Below are 5,784 nucleotides of genomic sequence, written 5' to 3'. Positions count from 1 at the left end.
GTTGTGAATCAGTATGGTGCGTGGTAAGGCTGTGGTTGTGGATCAGTGTGGTGCGTGGTAAGGCGGTGGTTGTGGATCAGTGTGGTGTGTGGTGAGGCAGTGGTTGTGCTGCAGTGTGGTGTGTGGTAAGGCTGTGGTTGTGGATCAGTGTGGTGCGTGGTAAGGCGGTGGTTGTGGATCAGTGTGGTGTGTGGTGAGGCAGTGGTTGTGGAGCAGTGTTGTGAGAGGATAGTTGTGGAGCAGTGTGGTGTATGGAGAGACGGTGGTTGTGAAGCAGTGTGGTGATTGGTGAGGTGGTGGTTGTGGAGCACTGTGGTGAGGGGATGATTGTGGAGCAGTGTGGTGAGGGAATGGTTGTGGTTGTGGTGAGGGGATGGTTGTGGAGCAGATAGATAAATAGATAGATAGAGAGACAGATAGAAGCAGGAAGTCAAATGATGAGAAGGTGTTGTGTTTGCGAGAGGCGAGCAGCGCTAAACGCTTACACGGGGGAAAGCTGACGACAGCGGCCAGTAAGGAGATGATTCATAGCTGTCAGCAGTCCTCTCGTGAGAAGGTTCTGTTGCCATGAGGAAGGTGCGGGACACACACACCCTACTACACGAGATTTCAGGAAAGAGAGTTTAGAAGGAGACAAGCGACCCTATAGAGAGGTCGAGACGGAGATTAGCTTGAGAACAGAGAGAGAGAGAGAGATAGCGAGACAGGAGGTAGCTACCCAGGACTTATACTATTATACCTGTTTAATATTTCCAAGACAAATAAAGATAGTCCCATACTATTCTTTACCTCTCCCGTCACTACATGACATCTGGTGGGGAAACTACTACAAGATATAAAAGCCGCTCGACCACAAGTCTAACATATACTTCTCTACAATTAACTACAAAGTCTTTATGACATTTGGTAGCAGCGAACGTATACGAACCTCGTCTACGAATCAACATTAAATTCCTACAAAATATCAAGATTGACAACAACCAACAATATCAGCTCCTGCCCCCTCCGTCTCCCAGATCATTACGCTGATGCAGAGGTCAAGAGATCACTCGACGCCTTGCAAGTAGCTTAACGACAAACCAGCAAATCTGCGGACATCGTCTCCGAATTAAAAGCAAATTTCTACAAAAGCAACCGAGACTCAAAGGTTAGCTTCAGTTCTACAAAGTCTACAGCCATCTACAATCAACTACAGCCATCTACAATCAACTACAATTAACAACTCTACGAATAAATCACTAGAGAAAAGGACAGAGAAAACTTCCACATAGAATAAAGGGAACAAACAAACGAAGAGTGAGACACGATTTACAACTCATCTTACTCACTCGTCTTCACTCAAGTTACTCATCGCTACTCATTCACTCACCACAGCTACCAGTGTGGGAAGCCGACGTCACCATGTGCTGAGATGACATCACAACGCGAGTCTGCCATGCCAAGCAACGTGTGACGGACACCAGGCACTTCTCACCCACTACTCATTACTCATTATTCACATAGCTCCTACTCATATTCACTTATTTTCACAGTTAAGTTGGAAATTCGACGTTCTATGTTGAGGTTTGCCTGGGACAGCCGTTAACCACTACAAATACCAGGCCATGGAGTTTCCTGAGTAATATCGTCCATCAACACACCACTAGAATTATCAAGAGATCTTCAATCAAACCTGTATTTTCTTCCGAGATCGACTTTGGTATCGACACACCTCTACGATCTGTATCAAGTGGGTAAAATTATACTTGCTCATTTCTTCTCAGTGCTAAAATTAGCTATATTCAACTTATTTAATCATCTAGTTTGCTAGGACATAAATAAACAAGAGGCATATTTCATAACATCATATCTTAATGACAGGAATATTTTCGCAACCACCTACGTTAATACCAGATGACACACAAATTGCCACAACATCAGACTCACAATTAAGAGACAGCCCACCCATTGTACAACCCACACCACACGTTATAGATAAGGAAACAAATACGGGAGTTTCGGATGATGAGTGGGAAACCCCTTCAGATGTTGAGAGTATCGACTTCGCAGCTGCCTTAAATACGTATGCCAATATACTTAACAGGGTTCACCGGTCCGGTCATACATATTCTACCATTCCCTCACATAACGATAAACTCGTACAAGTTGAATTAACAGGGCAATCATTAAAGATGAATCAAGAAACAAATACTGCTGATCTAAAAACCACACCTCACGTTTTTGTGTATCACGAGGATAAGACTGCCCCAAAATTCTCTGGCACAGACAAGGATCGCATTGATGTCATTTCATTAATCAGTCAGTGCGAACAAATGTTCATCAAGCGCCATATACTAGATGAACAAGAGAAAATTGCTATTTTTTCATCTTGCATAAGCCAGGAAAGATGTCCAGCAAGCAATTTATTGCGCTCCGATAAGCTAAATCGTGCTAGGACATATGATGAATTTAAAACTGAATTTCTGAAGAAATTTTCTGGAGGTATGAACTTCTTGCCAGGTATAATTCCAGAATTACATAAAATTGTAGATCTTGTAAGGGAGCACACTACAAACCATGTGCTCAGTGAAATAACTGCTGATGTCTCCACAATCAAGAGAACCCTATTAGCTACTCTGGAGAATTCTAAGTGGATAACAGATGATGGAAAGATGTCCCCAGACCTCGTCGTGGACATCATTGGTTATGTAGCTGCCTTGTGTAAATTACCTGATAGAACCCTTAAGATCGCCAAAACAATCGCGTACATCCCTGGAATGTGCTTACTAGACTTAATGAACGAGGTAGAGATGCAGTGCAGTAAAGCAGGTGTGGTCGACACACATGCACATTCTGGTAGAATCAGGGTACCTGAGACAGTATCAGCTGTGAAAACATCAACACCGACCCCAAACAGAGAACAAAATCGATCGCGACCTGAAATGAGGCAGCCCAAACAAGAAAAGACGCCTAGACCTCGTTCCCACACGCCTTCCTACAGGCAGTTTCATAAGTTTTCGCGCAGCCCGAGTAGGTCTCGCGCTATAAACAACACTTTTTATGGGAAATCACCTCGTAGGTCACAGTCAAGGGATAGGTCCATTCTGTGTCATTACTGTGCAAAACCAGGACACACAAGGTATGAATGCTTTATCAAGGCAAAAGAGGATAATCAAAAGACACAAGGGTTTGGTCCTTACTGTAGGCATCATAGATACCAAGGGCACTGGACTAGTGATTGCAAAACAGTAGAAAAAATTGTGTCTATGTTCAAATCGGGGTAAGACCAAGTCATGACAAAAAACGAACAAACATAAAAAAGAACAAGGTTAAACTTCACATAGGAGGCATGTTGGGAAATGAGTGTATCTTGATACCAGCTGTATGTGAGGATCAAAACGTTTCCTTATTTTTAGATACAGGCTCTCCAGTGAACTTAATAACACATGAAGAACTCAATAGAATTCTTAAAAATAAAAAAAGTAACTTTTCTGGATGAAGCTGATTTAGAATTAAACACAGTAGATGGTCAAGAGATTACAGTAAAAGGTATGATAAGATTAAATCTCAGTTTCACAGAAACTACAAGACCATTCTCTGCATTGTTCTATATCGTTGAAAACTTAGCAATTAAAGCTCATATGTTACTGGGCTTAAGATCCATGAGAACTGAGAACATAACTATACTCCCACAAATGAATGGAATAGACTTTGATAATGAATTTATAGAGGAAATACTTTCAGAGCCCTCACCGATTGGTAGAAGAGAGCCAAAAAGAATTGGTAATATTAAAGGCTTAAACAAACATACACAAACAGATGAGTGTATAGATCCCCTTACACCAGCAACCCCATCCTCCAGAATTAGTGACCCAGCTAACAGTACTGATTTATCAATTTTTCCAGCCCATCTCACTAATGATTTGGTTATACCACCTAATTCATACATGAAGGTTACCATAAAGAGCAAATTACGGAATAGTACTGTTCTTGTCTTAGAAGAATTATGTAAAGTAAAAGGATTGTCAGTAGAAAACGCATTATGTCATACGAACGACGAAGGGCTAACTCAGATATTCATTATTAATCACATGAATGGGGAAGTTCAGTTGAAGAAGGGAACTTGCATAGTTAATATTGAAAAATGTTTCGCCCCTGTGAAGGAAATAAATATTGGTGGAGTAACAAGTGAGATAAAATCTACGGATAGAGAAAGAATAAAAGAGAATTTAATTCACTCAGGTGAATTTGACGAAGAAAATGATTTGTTAACCCTGCTGGAAACACACAGGGACACCGTAGCCTTGCCCGGAGAACGATTAGGGTGTACTAACTTGATTAATCACATGATTAATGTGCACCCAGAAACACCACCAATTTTCGTACCAGCTTATCGCATACCACACTCCCAACGTACACTTGCTAATCAGTATGTCGATGAAATGTTAAAGCTTGGAATTATTGAGCCTTCAGTTTCTCCGTGGAACGCTCCCCTTTTCTTTGTGCCCAAGAGAAATGGAGAAATGCGTGCGGTAGTAGATTACCGTAAACTAAATAATCACACCATCCCAGACAGATTTCCCATGCCATTGCTAAGTGATGTGCTACAGAATATTGGTCCTGAGAATAATATATTCTCGACCATCGATCTCCTAAACGGATACTATCAGATTCCGGTATCTCAGGAGTCACGTAAATACACTGCCTTTTCAACAAACAGAGGCCATTATCAATATACAAGAATGCCAATGGGACTGAGGACAGCCCCCGGTACGTTCCAGCGTCTTATGAATTACGTATTGTCCGGAATTTTAGGACAAGGAATATTTGTTTATCTTGACGATATTATTATCGCAACGAAGAATATTAAGGATCATCTCAGGAAATTAGACTTACTCTTACAAAAGCTTAGTGATGCTGGATTAAAAATTAAACTTTCTAAATGCAAATTTTGCTTTAAGGAAATAAATTTCTTAGGCCACAAATTAAGCTCTGATGGTATTCACACCACTGATGACAAAATACAGGCAGTGAGAGATTTTCCTGAACCCACTACGACTGACGAAGTTAGACAATTTTTAGGTCTGGCTGGGTACTATAGGTCCTTCGTACCACAGTTCTCTCATATAGCCTTCCCTCTATTCCAACTACTCAAAAAAGATGCTGTATTCCAATGGGAAGAAGAACAAAAAAGGGCATTTAACAATCTAAAAATTAAACTAACGAATGCACCTTGTTTAGCATATCCAGATTACACGAAATCATTTCTTATTTGTACAGACGCATCAGTTAAAGGATTAGGGGCTGTACTGATGCAGGAAGATAAAAGAGGAAAGAATCAACCAATTGCATTTGCCAGCAGACAAACAAGAGGTGCAGAAAAAATTATAGCACTACAGACTTAGAGGCACTTGCAGTGATTTTTGCATTACAAAAGTTTCGAGATTTGGTATATGGTTACGAAATCCACTTATTCACCGACCATAAACCACTGGTGGGTATGTTTAAAGAAAAACTCCTTTCTGGGAGGAGAGCAAGATGGAAATGTACAGTTGAAAACTACAATGTACAAATACATTATATACACGGTAAAATGAATATAGTAGCTGACGCATTATCTAGGAACCCGAACACAATTCATGTCGCGGCGTTAGATCTCAAAGGGAATATCCCAAACCACGAGGATATCGCAAAGGCACAAAGACTTGACCCAGTATGGTCAAAAGTAATATACAAGTTAGAAAGTGGAGATGACATACAATTACCCAAACTGCATGTCCCACTTGAACAATTCACAATGGTCAA

This window comes from Coenobita brevimanus, chromosome 104 (assembly GCF_032717465.1).
Source record: "Coenobita brevimanus isolate Jiangsu-jjx chromosome 104, ASM3271746v2, whole genome shotgun sequence".
NCBI lineage: Eukaryota > Metazoa > Arthropoda > Malacostraca > Decapoda > Coenobitidae > Coenobita > Coenobita brevimanus.
This window is presented reverse-complemented; position numbering follows the sequence as displayed.